This window comes from Triturus cristatus, chromosome 5_2, assembly GCF_964204655.1.
Source record: "Triturus cristatus chromosome 5_2, aTriCri1.1, whole genome shotgun sequence".
Taxonomy (NCBI): Eukaryota; Metazoa; Chordata; class Amphibia; order Caudata; family Salamandridae; genus Triturus; species Triturus cristatus.
Window position 1 is genome coordinate 257,147,259 of NC_140588.1, and position 20,156 is coordinate 257,167,414.

Here is a 20,156-nt window from a genome sequence, read left to right on the forward strand (position 1 = left end):
AGACAGACTCAAGACAAAATCCTAACTTAAGTCTGTCTTAAGTCTGTCTTAAGTCTGTCTTAAGTCTGTCTTAAGACAAACTTAAGACAAAATCCTAACTTCTGTGAATACCAAAAGTAGAAAGTTTAGGATTTTGTCTTAAGTTAGTTCTGTGAATCGGCCCCGTTGGGTCCATTCTGATCGCCAACACTGCAGCACTCGACAGACTTCGTGGGACAGCTCGAATCCGGTTCGTGGACTTCGTCGACGCCTCCTGGACCTCGTGGCTGAAGAGTCAAGACACCCATCAACTCACCTGAAGCACCCGACATCTGTGGGCATTGGTCCATCCTGCACTTGCTCACTGGCTAGTGACCCAGACTATGTACCCTCTGCTTTCAGGTTCCTTCCATCCTAGATCCAGGCTTGGATCTCTTCGGACACTTCTCCTCTTCACGGCAGGAGCAGTTCTTTGCAGGCTCCCATTTAAATCAATGACGTGACGTGACACCAAAAGACACCTATGCATCCTTACCTGGATGAGGTAACTCAAGTACTCCGGTGCTCCCGTGGGTGCTAGCCCTAGAACTTCTTAAGTCCAAAAGGATTTGATCCTGACTCGATTCTAAGTGTCCCTAATCTTTAAATTTCCAACCGCGACATTGCCCATAGAAGATAACGGGAACCCGCGGTTGTGTTTACACACTGCATACAGTCCCCGTGGGTCCCCTGTGTCACTACCTTGGGTGGTTCCTTGGGGTCCCAGCGATTCTACAGGCTCTAGGCCTTGTGTCTATCCCAGTCGTGGTTCTTATATCACTTTTTTGGTATATGGTTTGGTACGCCCCTAGGGCCCAAATGTGTATTTGTGCTATTACTGATACTTGCTAACTTGTAAACAAAGTACTTCGAACTCCAGTCTCATAAAGAGACTAAAGGAGTGTGTTTTATCCTAAATACATATATTTTGAATACATACCTGGTGTGGTTGTCCTTTCATTTGATCATTCAAGAGATTATAGGCTGGTAAAACAAGCTGCTTTACATTCCTTCAAGACTTAGCCTGAATGCTGCTCTCCATAGCTACCACTAGGATAGCTTTCAATAAAGGTTGTCTTTAACCATTCACCATAAGGGGTTGTTTGGACTGATACAAGGTGCCCACTAGAACTAGTGGACAGCATATATCAGGCCCCCTTCTCGCAGCCGCCAAGACCTGGAACACCCTCCCCATCCTCCTACGGCAGACCCAGGACCTGCTAACCTTCAGAAAACTCTTCAAGACCAGGCTATTCAAGCAAACAGTAGCAGCACCCCCACCCTCCCCCAGCGCCTTGAGACCCTCACGGGTAAGTAGTGCGCTTTACAAATGTCTGATTGATTGATTGATTCATCTTCTCCTTGTGTTTGCATATGGGTCTCAGACCATGGGAGCACAGCTGCTTTGTCGGTACCCAGGCCTGGCATGCTGGGTGCAGAGCAGATAGGTCAGCTGAGCTTCAAGATGTTCTCATACTCAAGGGCATGTAGCTTGGAGAGGAGATTCCGGGACAGTGGGCCACTCACAATGTCGGTTTCATGGGTTTTGATGTCCCATGACGGGTGCTTACTTCCAGATTGGAGTCTTCATCTCGGTGAATGCTGCAGAGGGTCCGGTAACCCAGATATTGGTGGGTCGCCCGGTTTCTGTAGACCCTGGTGTGTCAAAACTTGGAGGGGAGACAGATTTGATCCTCCAGGGCTGGTGTACCACTTATGGTTTGGGTGCTGTGTCATAGTTGCCGCGAAGCAGCAAGTTGAGGAACCAAACTCTATGGGTTTGGTGCCTGCTGGCTGCAGTAGAGCAGTACCTCTACTCCAAGAGACTTCTTTGGTGATTTGTCAAAGGCTGGAGGTGCTCTGGGGTTCTTAGAGGCCTCACGGGTGCAGGGTGAGGGAGTACACTACATTTGTCAAGTCATTAAGGCAGCAGGCATTGTTTGGCACTGATTTTCTGCAGTAGGGCTTCAGTCCTTGGGACAGCACCTCTTCTTTGTCCATTAATTGCCATTGTTTTATTTTAAACACTGTATCCGTACAGCCACAGCAGGCACATGCCAGTAAGTGAGTGCTGGTACACTAGGTAACAAGACATTAGCTGTTTTGAACACCACAAAGGCCATAATGGCCGTATCTGGAAATCGGGCGGGCATTTCCCTGGGCGACTGGAAGGGTGGGGGGCAGGTTTTGTTAGTGGAAACAGTGTTGTAGGAGCGCATCAGTTTTGAAAGCACTGCAAACTTCCTTGTATATTCAGCAAGTTTTTGGCCAACAATACAAGTGTCAAGTTAGCTCTGGTGATTTATTAAAGTACCTGCTGGAAAGAAGTGAGAGTTGTATCTAGTGGCAGTTTTAAGGTAGTGCAGAGGGTTAATAAGCCTGCTGCAAAGAACGTGTACCATGCATACCAAAGAACAATATTTTGTGTGGATACCTCGATGGGTTACTGTTTTTGTCATAGAGATTCTATTGTTACTGTGCAGTTCAAAAGTCACATTCAGAATCTAGCACAGTGAGCTTTGAACTGCCATCTAAAGGCTGCATGCAAGATCCATGGTACAGGTTAAAAAGTAATGTTTTTTTTTCATTCTTTCTATCTTGATGTTGCTAAAAAATGTTTGTTTGATTAGAAATAAATTCCTATTATAAAATCAACCCTAACCACTGTGTTATGCTCTGAATACTGAGTTTGTGCTTCTCCAGACCAAACACTCTTAAATGCTTACCAGTATGGATGACATGTGAATCATACACCTTGTAGTCTCCTAGCCTTATGTAACATTTTCTATACACTACTTTACACACATATGATTCATTGTCTCTGTATGTGTGTGTGAGGGATTTCGAAAATGTGCAAAGTTTTGCTTTAGGAGCAGTGAATAATGGAGTCATTTATAAATGCAGACTGTAACATCTGTATTTATAAAGCAAGGATTCATGCCTTTTGGCATTCTGGCTGTCAGATAAGAGGTTTGTTGCTGGAAACGCATGTTAATGCAGAATAAGCATATTATTGATCAACACAAGTACTGTATCAGTCGTATGCATGTCTTCTGTGGAAGAAATTCATGATAGTTAACCTGGAAACGTTCAATGGCTCCACAGGTTTAGAAGTATGTACAGCTTGTTATGGAAAGGAAGGTTGCTCAGAGAACTTGACTTGGATTAAATAGCACTGTTATTTATGTTCCAAGCCTGAGACCTAATGAAATGCTACTCTTAATGTTTAAATTAAATGATAACATGAACTAGTTTTAAACATTATAGGTTTATCAACCATCACATTTTATAAGTTATTTGATATTGAAAATGGCTGAGTTCAACTTGACTAGCATATTTTACATTGTCTTACACTATTTGACAGATTCTTAATCAATGCTACATTATCTTACTTGTGTATCTGAAGATACTCAAAAAAAGAATAGAGGTAGAGAGAACCAGAGATTCATTCAGATTCTGGAGGCAATATTCTATTAATCAAAAGAAGGAGAATGAATCACTTATGTTGATGTGCCTGAGTCTCGGAGGGATTATATCAGAGACCCTCAACCACTCTTTCACAGTTTGTAGTGTATATTATCTCTGCATGTGTGGTTTGGTGGACAGTGTCATCATGGGGTCTGTCACTTGAGTGTTCTGTTCTCCAAGTGACCCACATTCCTCCACCAGGAAGAAGACTGTCCGGGTGTTGACAGTAGAGAGTGGCTAAAATCTATCCTGTGATAAAAATTGTATTAAATAAAGAGAATCAGGCTAGGGATATGGTTGAAAGAAAAGTTAGTGTTAAGTGGATAAGTTACTGATCAAGAACACCTAGTGGTCGGGTCGATATATTCTGGCTGTGAATTGCCCCTATGGCTCTTGTGTAGGGGTGGGCGGAATTTGCGAAATTAACTTTCGCAAATTATCGCAAAAATGTTTAAAATTATCGCAAACAAGCGGAAATATCGCGAAGATGCGGAAGTTTTTTTCCGGCATGTTCGCGAGATTTTCTGCATGGTTGCGGGTCGCCAACTTACCCATGTGGTTGCTTGCGGGCGCGGCCATCTTGTTTTGAGTTGTCTCGCGGTGCATGATCGCGAGAAGAAAGACGTGATCGCGCGACGCATGACGTCACTGCGGGCGCGAACTGTCGCGAGACAGCGCAAATGGCTAAAAACAATACAACATCTCATGGATAACGCGACCGGATCAAGAAAACTTGTCGGCGAACGCAGGGATTCAGGTAAGGCGATCGCGCGCACGCGAGAATGTATTATTTTACAGCGCGAGCAAGAAACAAATTATCGCCAAGCTGCGGAAACCGGAATTTTTGACATTTTCGCGCTTTCCGCGGAACGCGAAAATGTCAAATTATCGCAATTTCCGCGAATGGAACGAAATTTTCGCCCAGGCCTACTCTTGTGGCCTTTGTCAGGACGGAAAAATTGGAGGGCCAGAAAGCTTCCACACACAGTAAGGGTAAATATATTTACTCAATACTCTTCATCATTAAGCACAATCTGCTCATGACTGACTGGTATTATAGGTGAAGACGTTGGCCCATAAACTTACACAAAGGGGTTCACATTACACCATGGGATACGAGCGAACAATGACAGAAATACTAAAGTCTCAATTAAATCTGTGTCATGAAGAAATACTGCCGGTCCCTCTCATCCCAAATCTCCAGATACTACCTGAAACAATGTATGTAGCTGCATTTTCAATGGGATTTGAAGTATGTCTATTTATAGGGTACTTCTTTTGTGTCTGTAGATATTTTCCAGCCTCTGTGTGTGATGTAAGAAACCAAAAGTTAGATACATTACTTCTTGTGATAGCACCAAGTCAAAGGTAATGCAATATCGCTCCCTTTGATTTCATGTGGTTCAAAGGCCCTGTGATGTCACTTCCTGTGATGTCATCAGGTCAAATGCCTTGCAGTGTCACTTCCGGTGACATCATCAGGGTGGGTCGAAGAGTAGGTGATGTCACTTCCAGTGATGTCACAAGGTCAAAGTTCATGTGATGTCACTTCCTGTGACATCAGGCGGGGGGGGGGGGTCACATGGCATGTGATGCCACTTCCGCTACCCCTGGCATTTTGATGACTCAATGTTCATGTGCCCTTCATATCTATTTTTCTTTCATTAGATTTCACCTTATGAATTGATGCACGGTTGATACTCAATGAAAAACCATTATGAACCCCAGTTTAGTTGGTGGCTCTGGGCATCAAGTATTTTTGGAAAACTTCCAAAAACTGTAGATATTTGTGACAGGGAAGGTCCGATGGATGTAATGGTATACTACTTTTGTTGATTAGAATTCCGTGCAAAAAAGTAAAGATGAAAACATTTTCACCTATTTCTATTTCTCTTACTAAAATTGATATATTTCTTTTTAAACATTAGTTTATTTTGGAAACCCATAAATGACGACTTGCTTAATTTACAGTAGTGTCTACATTTTAGAAATATATACCTTTCTAGATTCAACAATGGATTTCAGGCCACTTTACTCTTCAAACTGCATGTAGGTAGACATCACAAGATAGGAGATGCAGACCGCCAGTTAAAAATTGCAAGACGTGAAATAAAAATGTTGTTTTTTTTTACAACCTTGTCTCTTTGAAAGCTGGGAAGATGGTTGATTTTACCACAGAAAACTTTGTAATGCCATTTGTAGGGGAGAAGACACAGACTTTCTTGCATAGTGCCTTTTTCCTATTTTTCTTTTAAACATTGTCACATTTTTGCAATTTTTCTGTTCCCTCCAGGAGAAATCCATTGGTATTGTTAAAGTCCCAAACATGTGTGAAAAATTATGTAAATGTGATTTTGATGTTGTTAGAACTGGAATTCCCTAGTTGGCTGAGGTAGGTACCTAAGGCCAAGTAGGGACCCTCGCTTCCAAGTCAGGGAAAGGAAGGACACCTTCTCAGATAGCCCCTGCTCACCCCCTCGGTAGCTTGGCACGAGCAGCCAGGCTTATCTTCAAGGCAAATGTGTAAAGTATTTGCAACCAGGCTCTCAGTGACCCAATGATAACACCACATAAGGACTCCACACGAGTTTCATAGAAAACCAAGTATGTTTATATAAAAAGATATACGATGAGACCACACAATATAAATCCAACATATGCGTATTTGTAATATTCCTACTGGCCAGTTATTAGGCCAGCCAGCCCTTGTAGATTCTGGCGATATTAATGAGCAATTCTAGATGATCCAATGCAGTGCTAATGCAATGCTATGCAGTTCGTAATACAAGAATCAGTCACTTCGCAATGAAAAAATAATGCAGTTCATTATACAACAATCAAGCAGTTCATAATGCTAAAATAATGTAATGCGTTACGCAACAATCAGGCAGTACGTAATGCAAACTAATGCAAAGCGTAATGCAACAATCTGGTTGTTTGTTATGCATAAATAATGCAATGAGTAATGAAACAATTAGGCAGTTCATAATGCAGAAATAATGCAATGCGTAATGCAACAATCAGGTAGTTCGGAATGCAGAAATAATGCAATGCGTAATACAACAATCAGGTAGTTTGTAATGCAGAAATAATGCAATGCATAATACACTCCAGCACCGATCACGGTGCTTTAGATGGTCTCTCCCCCACTCGTACTGACTCGCGGTCAGCTTCCGCCAACACATGCCCTCAGCATGGGTATGGTGTAAACCAAAGTGCAGCTCCTCACTCTTGCCCCGGTACTCCCACTTCTCGGCAAGTATGGGCCGCGATACGAGCTGAAGCAGAGGCTCGCGCTACCAGAATGGGAGAGGCCAAGAGCGTCGCTCTCCGATCCCGCACCCCGCCCCAGGCGGCAACACACGTTAACTGGGGGGTGCGACCTTGCTCTCCTCTCCCATTCTCGCGTCTTGGGGCTCCGATGCGACTTTGTGGATTCCGGGCAGTGACGATAAAGAAGATCTCAGGCTGCCAAAGCACACGCACACGCTGAGACACTTGAACTTCCGGTGTGCACGGTCACAGGGCAATACTCACAAAGGGCTCAGGCTCCAAAAAGCACACGCACACAGCGTCGCTGAGACTCGCTTGGACTCCAGGTGCCCACGATCACAGGGCACTTCTTACAAAGGTTTCAGGATGCACAAAGCACAAGCACACAGCGTCGCTGAGACACTTCCGGGAACTTTTGTGTTCCTGAGTTTGCACAACAGGGAGCCAGCTCTCCTCGGGTCCTTGGGGTTAAGTTACTTCAGGACACATCACAGCAAAGTCCTTTCAAGCAGTGGGACACAGCACACAGCAAAGTCCCTTTAGCCTCTCCTTGGTTAAAGCAGCAAACTGAAGGCCAGCCCCAGAACACATAGCAAGGGTCAGTCCTTTCCTTCAGTTTCTTCCTTGGCAGAGGTTCCTCTTGACCACAAAGTAGTTTCAATCCTTTTCAGTCTTGATTAATCCAATTCCAACGTTCAGGGGTTTCAGCTCTCATAGATATACCCCTTAAAGTCTTTGAAATCTTTGTGTTCGGGGGGGGCACTGCCACTTACCCCTGTCTAAACCAGTTGTGGGTGTCTCCCTGCCAGTGACACCTTCTTCCTTTGATATTGGGGGTCTGGATCTTTAATCACGCAGCAGGAGATGGAGCCATTGTTTTATGGCAGCAATCGAGGCCTCTTCACCTCCAGGGGCTACTACTCCCCCCTAGACTCCAGATGCAGGTCACCCTGTTGCTGTCTCACCTCCTCCCCTGGGTCAAGACATTCCTCAGATCCTATCACTTTCAGATTCAGACAGTCAATCCACAACCAGGCAGAGACACATAGAAATGTTAGAGCGCAAAAACCCAGCCACTTCTAAAAGAGTGGTTTCTAAACATGCAATTCAAAAACCACCTTCACAAAAATATGTGTTATCACATTGTGAGTTCAGGCACACTAAACTTCACCTCTCTATCTTAAGCCTTTGGGAAGATAGGCTGGAAACATATTACACAGCCTTCCCTATTCTGTCCTATGGGCAAGATGGCCTTTCAACAGTTAAAAATGAAATGGAGAGTATTTCACTGTTAGGCCATGGTACTCACTTTAGTACATGTCCTACCTTTCACATACACTGCACCCTGCCAGGGGGGTACCTTGGACCTACCTAATGGGTGTCTGATGTGCATAGAAAGGGGAGGGTAATGCCTGGCAAGTGGGTGCACTTGTCAGAACAACATGGCAGTTTAACAAACTGTGCGCAGGCACTGTAGTTCTCTCTTTAAGGCTACTTGTGTGGTTGGCGCAATTAGTGCTGCAGGCCCACTAGCAGCATTTGCATTAATAGCCCTGGCACACATAGTGCACTTTAGTAGGGACTTTACTAGTAGGGCAAACATACCAATCAAGGACAACCAATTACCATTACACTTTACACAGGGAGGACTTGCACTTTGACACTGCTCAGCAGTAGCAAAGTGCCCAAAGCACCATGTCAGAAAAAAAGGTCTAGGAGGAAAGCAAAAAGTTTAGGGAACTTTAGCCAAAAAGGGCCAAGTCCAGCAGATGTCTTCTACGAAAAACAGTTATGAAAGCTTATCCACAAACTGCCCAAGATATAAAAAAACAAACAGTAAGGGCTCAGCAATAAAAGGGAAAACCCCTAGCAGTCAAGTGATTAAAGTTCCAGTGACACACAACCATTTACCACCATCTAAGTGCATACAATCGTTGGGCCCAATTCACAGAACTAACTTAAGACAAAATCCTAAACTTACTACTGTTGGTATTCATAGAGGGCATTTAGTAGTAGTAAAGTTAGGATTTTGTCTTAAGACAGACTTAAGTCTGTCCTAAGTCTGTCCTAAGTCAAACTTAGGACAAAATCCTAACTTTACTATTACTAAATGCCTTCTGTGAATACCAAAAGTAGTAGGACAGACTTAAGACAGGCTTAAGACAGACTTAAGACAGACTTAAGTCTGTCTTAAGACAAAATCCTAACTTCACTACTACTAAATGCCTTCTGTGAATACCAAAAGTAGTAAGTTTAGGATTTTGTCTTAAGTTAGTTCTGTGAATCGGGCCCTCACTGCTCCATTGCTTCAACTCTTTAAAAATGTCATACAAACCCATGGCAGATACCTATCTTACTTTAAATCCTTTAGGGCTCACTTTATGTGATCCCGATCTATGGACTAATCTTGCAGATGTAGGCCCGTGCTCTACCTGTTTTGAGGTACTATGAGAGATATAGCAGCTTAAATGTAATCTGATCTCTGACCACTAACTTGTGAAATGTCTATAATCAGGCTGTAACTGGATCTTGGTTATCAGATTAGCAGGGAGTCATTAAGGCATCTATTTATACTGGAATGGCTGGAATCATATTTCCAGGGCTTAGCTTAGGCATGTGTTATAAGGATAAAAGTACATTCTCGGAGATATGTAGGGTGATTCTCTAGGACGGTCTCGTGAAAAAAAGTCTTCATTTTACTGAATTCATGTGTGGGTGATATGTGTTGGACCCCACACATGAGTACATTAATCCTTTTCTAGCCAACTGGGCAATGTCCTTGGTGACCATCTCCAATATACTCTGTATTGTGATTTTGGTCATAAACTGCACCAGAGAAATAAACGACAAATCATTATAATATGCATATTATTTTCTGACACAGCTACTCTGGCTGTGAGCATAACAAAATACTGACCATTCAGCCCACCTTTGAAAGGCTGGGTAGTGAATGTAAATCTACATGGATTTGGTTATTGAAGCTCTGCACAGTCACACAAGCTCATTCATGGGGAAGCCAATCAAAATCACTTCCAGCCGCAGCAATGTCCACAATAAGTTTCTGTCCAGTCATTCTTTTCATTTCTCCATCCGATTTGTTTCTAACAGGTTTCTAACAGGCAAAGGGTTCTTGCACCCCATGTGTGACTTGCTTATCACCTGTCTCAAAACAGTTTCACAGCTAAACCAAGTCAACATGCATCATCAAATGTAATGAAACCTCTTAATTATTGCCCACCTGTAACAACTGCCCTAATATTCAAACCCTAGCTATCTTTCCTGGTCTCAGGTTCAATTCTAGTGCACCATGGTCCTTAAACGATTTACATTTTTATTTTTTCACTATTTTATAATATCGCCAAGCCCAATATGGCTATTGGTGTGGCTATCAACAATCCGGTTGTCTCACAAGATGTCACTGCTCTAGTGACGGTTTGAGCTACCCTCCTAACTCAGGTCAGTTGCTGAGTCCCAGAGAAAGAGCTCACAGGACTGCAGGAACCCAACAACAGATACAAGTCCAGAAGGACCAGTCTCTGACATGTAATCTGAAGCCCTAGCACCAAACTCACCACCATGTGGAGCATTGCTGCGGTTTGTTGTACAGGGGCCCTTGTCGATGAGCAAGGGCAGCAGGACGAGGTGGTTATACACATACTGGCTCTACAATAAGGAATATAGGGGCATATTTACAAGGACCTTATCTCCGCTTTTTTGGCTTTAAAAGCCAAAAAAGCGGAGATAATATTAGCGCCCTATCTACAAGGGGATGCTAACATGCAGTAGCGCATGTTAGCACCCTTTTTCCAGACGGCTCGCTTTGCATCTCTAATGAGGTGCAAAGTGGGTGTCACTGGGCAGTACAACCTGTAAAATATCGCTGATGTGCACATCGCGATATGTACTAGGCGTCCCACGCATTTTAGCAGACGTTAGTTTTGGGCGAAAACCAATGTTTTCGCACAAAACTAACGTCTGCTAAAATTCTGACTCAGGTATCTTTAACATGGGGGTGGATTCTTGTGTTACGACCACAGGGTCGTATCATCAAGCATATCTTCGTTTTGCAGGGAACAGCGCTGGAAAACCAGCGATGTTCCCTGCAAAACGGCGATTTCCCCACTATCTCTGGAATTTACATCGCGCTGGAGAAACGCGTTGTTAATAACGCGCTAACAGGGTGATAAATTCCAGCGATAGACGGCGATAAATACAAAAGCGCTAAGCGTGCTTTGCGTTATTTATCGCTGTCCGTTGCTGATATGCCCCCTAGTGCTGCTTTGCTGAGAAACAACACAGACACAGGATTGAGGGTACCATGATGCACATGCTTTACACAGTGCTTTCTCTCAACTAACTGGTTATTTTACACCGCATTCATTAGTGTATTTTCCTTTGACTTAAATACAAATCTTTTTTCCGTGTGTTTTTTCAGCAGAGATTTTTAAAACATATAAAATGTGCATTTCACACTAAAGCTCCAACCCTGCAACAATTAGCTCAAGCAGTGCTGATGATACTGTAGTTAATAGTGACACAGCCTGACACCTCTCATGGTGCAAAGGTGTTCTACAGTCCAATCTTCTGATTGCCTCCATCTAATTCGGTTTGAGCTGTGTGTCATATAAAATAGAAAGGCATATTGTTTAGATGTCGTCCTGCCCTATCACTTCTTGTGAAACATGCACAATGTAAAAAGATCACACTTTGTGTCGCTTTACATATCACAAAATGGGTAATTAACATCTATCAGTTAAACTGCTTCTCGCTATATAAAGTTTGTCCAACGGAGATGGTGCCCCTTGCCATCGAAGATACAATTCCGGTGTTCACAAGCCATTCTTTTTACTGACTGGACATAAACAGAAGGCACACTTTTTTTCATGTTTGCAAAATTAGCGCCATAAATGTATGAAACTGAAAGCTCCAATGGTTTCTTGCTACGCCAAGTGGAAGCACGCCACCTTCCTTTTAGTAGGAGATTGTTGCTGTGACGCCCATTCCCTCAGCTGCTCCCCGCTAAGTGACGGTCCATTATCTCTGTCAGCGCCAATCAATTAGGGGACATTGTGACTGACAGGCTGGGCCGCAGTATAAATCTTGAGAGCGTCAGACAACTGTGAGCTTCAAAGACGATACAGATGCAGCCGAAGCCACTTGCGGCAACAATACAACTATGAAATAAACCTTGTAAATAAACACGCTCACAGTCCTGATTTATATAAATAGGGGAGGGTGTCACTGGTGTTAATTTTCTCTAGCTAAATACAGCAAAAGTATTCATAATTATACGTAATTATGTGAGACGCCTAATTCAGCATTTACCCCAAGGATGCATTTTGTGCTTAAACAATAGCACTAAGGGGCGATAAAATTAGCTAAAACGGCGATAATGGGCTTGATAATATGCTCTATGGAATTCCAATTGAAGCCCATGTTAGACGTCCTTCACATTTAACATGGGCTTCAATTGGAATTCCATAGAGCATATTATCAAGCCCATTACCGCCGTTTTAGCGGCATTTTTCTGCCGCTAAAGCGGCGATAAGTTTATCGCCTGGCTTGATAATATGCCCCTAAATGCCGAATAGCAATACAAGCAGCCACTCGGTCTTTCTTGGGGGCATATTTTCAAGCAATAATGGGCTTGATAATATGCCGCAGAGAATTCCAATAGAAGCCCATGTTGACACCAGAACCTGGGCTTCTATGGGAATTCTCAAGGGCATATTATCAAGCCCATTATCGCCGCTTTAGCGGCAGTTTTCTTCCGCTAAAGCGGCGATTATTTTAACGCCGTTTCTTGATAATATACCCCTTAGTTTGTTGTTCCTATTCTTCTGCGTAAGTATTTTTGCGCCAAATTACTCTTAATTATTATAGCTAAAGTAATCACATCATTTTGGTAATTTCATATCGCAAGAGTAATGCTTAATTACTTACATTACTTCAATGACTCCATTGTAATTAAAATTTCTCCCAGACCTATATATATAACACTCATGACTAAGAGTGTCAGACTAATTACAAGCTGCAATGTATACTTGGGCTTGTGGCTCAATGAAATAATGCATCCACCCTAGGTATTGTGTTTATCCCCAATATTAGAATTTGGGTTTCTGGTTGGAAGAGGTTTGCACCCTGTCCAAGCAGGAGCCACAGTCTGATTCAGGGTAAGTCACAGCACACCTAAATTATCCTGTGCTCACCCTCTGGCAGCGTGGCCCAGAGCAGCCAAGCTAAACTTAAGAGGTAATGTTTAAAGTATTTGTACTACACTTCAAACAGTAACACAGTGAATATTTCCACAAAAAGAATCCACACCAGGCTAGAGAAATAGAATATAATTTATTAAGTTAAACATGACCAAAACGACAAAAATCCAGCAAGTAGGAGTAGAGAGATTAATTTTTAAAGAATAAATGTAAAATAGTGCTTCGAGGAAAAAGAGCGCTTAAATGGGACATCTGGTTGTGCTGGACCGGGACAAAGTCAAAAGTTCAGGCAGACCGCATAGGAGCGCGGACCAGATACAGGGACCTACTTGGGCCTGCTGAATCAAAGTACTATGATTCAGAATGCGCCATTGTCGATGAAGATGATAGGTGCAGCTGAAGCCATGCGTCAGAGTCGAGCATTGCAGTGGATGGGATATGTCGATTTTCCCCATGCAACTGGGGTGATTCATTGGTTCCGTGTGCAAGGTGCTGGTTCCGAATAGGATGTGCAGCTGTTGCTCCCACAGTAGGTGATGTGTCGATTCCAAATTCAATGCGCTGTCTCCAGAGGCAATGCTCCGGGTCCACTCCACGCAAATGCACTGGTTCCTACTCCTGCAAAGGCAAAGATGTGCCAGTTCCGGCGAGGATGTGTGGGTTCTGATTGAAGCAGTACATTATACCCACTTTCAAGGGCCCAGAACTGGGTTGGCACTACTTGGAAGGTCAAGACTTGCAGCAAGCAAAGTCCCGGTGCTGTATCAAGATGAGTTGTAGTCTTTGATGTCCCTGAGACTTAGAACAGGAGGCAAGCTAGCAAGCCGTTGAAGTAACTCTGGCTTCAGGTGATGCAGGTCCTGTCTTTCTCACCCAGGCAGGAGAACAGCAGGCAACAGAGCAGCTTGGCAAGGCAAGGGTCCAGTAAAGCAGCAGTCCAGCAGAGTGGCTGTCCTTTAGAAGAACAGCAATCCTTCTTTCTGGCAGAGTCATCACAGGTACAGGAGGGTACTGAAGCCATGGTGTCAGCGGCCCAGTACTGATACCCAGCTGTGCCTTTGAAGTAGCGGAGACTTAAAAGAAGTTTTAAAGTGCACAGAGGTCCTCGCTTCCTGCCCTGGCACCAGACTCACACCGGGAGGGGGTGGGCATGCAACCCTTTGTGTGTGGACAGGACACAGCCTATTCAGGTGAAAGTGTAAGGCTGTGGCAGTGCCACGCTCCTCCCTCTTATCAACCAGGTTGGCCCATCAAGACACACCTAAGCTTTCTTTGTGTGTGCCTGTCTAGAGAGAATACACAAAGCCGAGCTGTCATCCAGCCCAGACTGAACAGACAGGTAGCAGGCACCAACTGGTTAAAGTAAGGAAATGCCAACTTTCTAAAAGTGAGCTTGGCAAACAATGGGGTAACCCAGTATCCCTCAGAACCTGGGCAATATTGTATCAAAGAAACAATGGTTCTGTTGGGTGAAAAAGGCCTCTTTATACAAATAGCACAAGTCATGCATTCTTTACAGACGAGCCAGGACGTATGCCTGCCACCCGTAATTCAACATCCGGCATTTAACTTCTGACTAAGACAGATCTCATGAAGCACCTGAAATAGTGACTGCCAGCCTCCTCCAAATTTACAATCACCAAAGACACATTACCAAAAGTGATTAATAACTGGAACGCTTCGCATAATGCCTCCATCCTGAGATTTACATCAGATGTCCTGATTTTACTGTTATAAGAAGGGTTTAGGTGTGAGCCAACCACGCTAAACCTTGAACCACCCTTAGGCTGTCACCCCCTGCCCCTGTCCTGATGATGACCCGCACTGACTTTATAGTAGTGCAGCACCTGGGTTGAAACGTCGACACTATCCCCCGGACCAGTAACTAGAGCCTGCGTAAAACAAATTGACGCAGTTCGCAGATCTACTATAAATACCTGTTTTCTTGCCACCAAAATGTTTTCCAACCTTTTAACCACTGTGTACATATCACGCACTTTATCACTGAGCACCACTTGTCACCTTGTCACAAATTGTTATCACTTTGTGTCCTGATGGCTTTTCAAATGCTTTTGGGTATGTATATGAATGACACAATTCATATAAAATGTTTTGTGTGTTGCCTATGACTAAATTGCAAACTTTGAATAACGCATGACTTGAACTTTCTAAAAGTGGCATTTGTTAAACAGTAACTTAAAATCCAACTTTACCATAAGTTGTGATTTTATATTGTGAGTCCAGTGGCATCAAACTTGAAAAGTTTCTTTCTTCACAATTGGGAAATATACTTAAAGGCAGTAATAAGGTAATCCCAATGTTATCCTATGAGAGAGATTGGCCTTGCAGTAGTGATAAATGAAACTGAGCTTTTTTCACTACCAATACATGTCAAACTTAAAAGTACGTGATCTGCCTTTTAAATGCATTGCACCGTGTTCTGTGGGTCATACAGGGCCTACCTTAAGGGTGACATATGTATAAAAGGTGAAGGTTTTTAGTCTGACAAGAAGCGTATCTTGCCAGGTTGAAGTAGCATGTAAATCTGCACATACAGGGTCTTCAATGGCAGGCCTGAGACTTAGGAGGGTGGCAGAAGGAGTTCTGCAGGGCCACTAGTAGCATTTCAAATTACAGGCCCTGGGTACATGCGGTGCACTTTCTAGAGACTTAAAAGTAAATTAAATATGCCGAAGGAGGTTAATCCAATATTACCATGTTTAGGGGAGAGAGCGCAAGCACATTAGCACTGATCAGCAGTGGTAAAGTGCAAATAGTCCAAAAGCCAGCTAAACGAGTTCAGAAAATGGAAATGTAGAGAGGCAGGTAAAAAGTTTGGGGAAGACCACCCTAAGGCTGTTACGTCCAACAACTTCAAACTTCAAGGTTTCAGTCCTCCGGGGCATAATTATCCTTCAAGCCTTTCCTGGTTGCCAAAATTGAATGCATTGATTTAGGGAAAGCTAACCATCTTGCGGTTGAACATTGCACTTTACAAATGTTGGAAATTGGGTTGATGGTTATGGGTGATGAAACCCTATTCAGGCAGCAACCACAATTTCTGTGAGAGTGAAGTCACAAGCAAACCCCAAATTAACCTGTGCCCAAACATCTGGTAGCTTGACACAAAGTAGTTAGGCTTAAGTTAGAGGCAATGTGGAAAGCATTTATGCAGCACTTCAAACAGTAATAAGGTGAATACATAAAACTAGAAAAACCCAACAACAATTTAGAAAAATAGAGTAGAATTTAGTAAATTATTTCAGATCAAAATGACAAAAATCCAATCAGTAGAACCGGAGATGTGAAATTTCAAAGTTTATGTGAAAATAGTGCCTAGAAGCAGAAAGCACCAATTGTGATTATCTGATTATGCCAGACAAGGACAAAATTACAAGTTCAGGCCGACGGCGATCGAGAGCGGGTCGGATACAGAGACCGAGTTAGGCCTGCTGAACAAAGTACCTTAAATCCTGGTTGCAGAGCATTGCAAGACTCTGCGTTGAGGATGCAGCAAGTAGTGGAAGGTCTGAGGAACCTGGGGGGCTGCATTTGTGGAGTCCTGTGTCATCATCGAGGATGCCGTTGATGAGGGACTTGCAATGTAAAGTCCTGCACTGAAGATGCACTGCGCACCGGTGGTTTCGAAAAAGCTGCAAGACTGAGATACAACGTCCTGCGTCACCATCTAGGATGACGTTGAAGAAGGGTTTATGATGCAAAGGCCTGCTTCGAGGATGCATCTCATAGGGGCAGTTCAGAGGAGACTATGGGCTATGATGAGAGAGCTGGCAGTTAGGAGATGCAATATGCTGCTTTGGTTCTGCCCACAGAACCACAGCTTGACTGGTTGAACACCGTCAGGCTCAGTTCCAAGGGTTCAGGACTAGGGTGGTCCCACTTGGGGGCAAGACTCACAGTAGACTGAATCCAGGAGCTGGGTTCAAGGTGGTTGGAGCCTTTTTTGTCACTGAGGATCCAATAAAGAGGCCAGCCAAAAAGCTCTTGGAGTCACTCTGGTTGTCCTGGGATTAAGATGCAGGTCCAATCCTTTCACTCAGGGAGTAGGACAGCAGGGCAGCAGGACAGCAGGGCAACATCAGAGCAGCACAGTGTTCTTTTTGAGTCTTTCACAGGTCCAGAGGTATACTGAAGAGTTGGATCTGAGGGTCCACTAGTTATACCTAGTGTCCGCTTTGAAGTAGGAAAAGGTTCTGGAGGTTTCTACCCTCAGAGATGTCTGGAATTTTCTGCCTCTCTGCCATGGCCCCATCTTTTCTGGGGCCACAAAAGACTAGTGTCAAAACTCTTTGTGAGTGTGCTGGACAGAGTCTTTGTGATGTGCAAGAGTGGTAGGTGATAGCTCCTCTTCCTCATCAAGTCAGAGATGGCCCATCCTGCCAACGCCTATTCCTCCTTTGTGTCACTGTCTAGGAGGAATACACAAAGGCCAACTGCCAGTTACAATTAGTCATGTGACCCAGGATACAGGCTGCAGGCAACAAATTGTTTGGACAAGAAAATAGCAACTTTGTAACAGTGGCATTTTCAGAATTGTGCTTAAAATCTTACTTTACCATTACAGAGGGTTTCAAAGTACAATTTTTAGACATCTAACTCAACATTCAGAACTGCTCCCAATTGCAAGTTATCCCTGATAAACATAAATAAGTTAACACAACATTATCCTATGGGAGAGGCAGACCTTGCGTTAGTTAAAATTAATTTAAGAGACTTTCACTACCAGCACATGTAAAAAGTAAAGGTTCAAGTCAAACTTTTAAAATACACTGCACCCTGCCCTTTGCACTGTTTGAGGACTACCCTACGGGTAGCATTTATGTTCTAAAAAGGAAGGTTAAGGCCTTGCAAATGGCTTATTTTGCCAGGTCAAAATGACAGTTTATAACTGCACATCCAGGCTGCAATGGCAGGCCTGAGACAGGTCTAAAGGCTACTTAAGTGGATGGCACAATCAGTGCTGCAGGTCCACTAGTGGTATTTTATTACTGGCCCTGGGTAGATGTAGTACAATTACTAGGGGCTTACAAATAAATTAAATATGCCAACGGAGTGTAATCCAATTTCATCATGTTTGAAGGAGGGAGTACACACACGTTAGTCCTGGTTGGCAGTCTTTAGGCCAACACAAACAAGATCATAAAAATGGAAGAGTAAATTAAAACATTTGTGGAAAGACCGCCTTATGGCTGACAGGTCTAATACATGTACCCCCAGGTGAAAGTGGTAAAAACTACCTAAACTCCGGGGCATTCTCCGCACTAAGGCAGAAGAACCTGGAAAAACCATTAGCACTGGTGTGGTCTGACCCAGGACAGTGTTCCATTGTAAAGTCCATTCCCTGTAGGGAGATAGGCCACCTCAATAGCTTGGGATTTTGATTCCTCACATGAATGAGCAGTCTGAGGGGCCTGTAGTATATCTGAACCCAGAAGTGAGTCCCAAACAGGTATGGCATTAGCTTGTTCAGTGCCCAGACCACAGCAAAGACTCAATTGCACGCCACCTCTGTTCCCTGGGAAGTAACCTCTTGCCATGAAGGCTACAAGTTTGCCTCGGCTCTCCTTATTTAACTGTGCAAATACATCCCAAATGCTATGCTCTGAAGCATCCATCCGCACAATGAACTCCTTGGCAATGTTAGTAGCCTTGAGTACACGTGCTGTCTACATGGCTTCCTTGAGGGTGTCAAAAGCTTTCTGGCAGACCTCTGTCCAGATCACCTTTTAGGTCTGCTTCATTGAAGTCAGCTCAGTTAAAGGGATGACAATGGTGCCATAACACTAAACAAAGTTCCTGCAATATTCGGTAGGACCCATTATATCCCTCACCTTAGACTGTGTATTGTGGGGTGGCCAGGCCAGGATAGTCTCAATCCTAGCCAGGAGGAGATGCAAACTGCCCACCATGTGACCCAGATACACCATGGTACCCTGCCCTATTTGGTACTTACTGACCTTGATAGGCCTGCCTGCTACAGGGCCTGAAGCACCTCCTGGAGGTGGCAAAGGTATTTCTCCCAGCTGGAATTGAGGCAGATATGTCATCTAGGTGGGAGGCACAGAAGGCCTCCCCCACAGCCAGGACCTAGTTTAGCAACCCCTGAAACGCTGGAGTGGCATTATTTCAAGCTAAACCTTGAACTGGAAGTGGCCCCCTGGGGTTGAGAATACAGACCTCTCTTTTGCTCCTTCAGTCAGAGCAGTCTGCCAGTAACCTGGTGTGAGATCATAGGTACTGGGGAACTTGGCAGCACCCAGCCTTTCACTCAGGCAGCAGGACAACAGGGCAGTAGGGCAAAAGGGCAAGGTAGTAACACTCCTTCTTGCACGGCAGCACAGCAGTCCTTCTAAGGCTTCCACAGGTCAAGAGGTGTACCGAAGAGTTGTGTCTAAGGGTTAACCATTTCTACCTGGTGTCCATTTCAAGTGGGAGAAGGTTCTCAAGGTTTCTGCACTCAAAGGTGTTTGGAATTTCCTGACTCCCTGCCCTGGCCCCAACTTGTCTGGGGACACAAAAGTATACTGTCAAAATATTTTTTGAACATGCTGTGAACTGCCTTTGTGATGTATCAGTGTGTTAGTTGATAGCTTTTCCCCTTCGTCAAGTCAGAGATTCCTCATCATGCCAACACCTATTCTCTCTTTGTCTCACTGTCTGGGAGCACTACACAAAGACCTACTGCACGCCACGTGTAGTCATGTGACCCAGGATACAGGCTGCAGGCACCAATTGATTGGGACAGGAAAATGCCAACTTTCTAAAAAGGCATTTTCAGAATTGTGACTTAAAACCTGACTTTACCTTTAAAGAGGGTTTTAAAGTAAAATTCTTTAGACATCAAACTTAATGTTCCTACCTGCTCTCAAATGCAATGCAAGTTATCACTTCCAGGTTTGAAGTGAAAAGTGCATGTCCAACTTTTTAAATTCACTGCACCCTGCCCTATGGGCTATGTAGGGCTTTCTCTTGAGTGACTTCTATGTTTTAAAAAGGAAGGTTTACACCTTGCAAAAGGTTTATTTTGCCAGGTTGATATGGCAATTTCAAACTGCACCTCCAGGGTGCAATAACTGCTCCAGACCCACTAGTAGCATTTCATTTGGAGGCCTTAGGTACCAGTGACCTAAAAGTAAATATAATGTGCCAATTGAGTGTAAT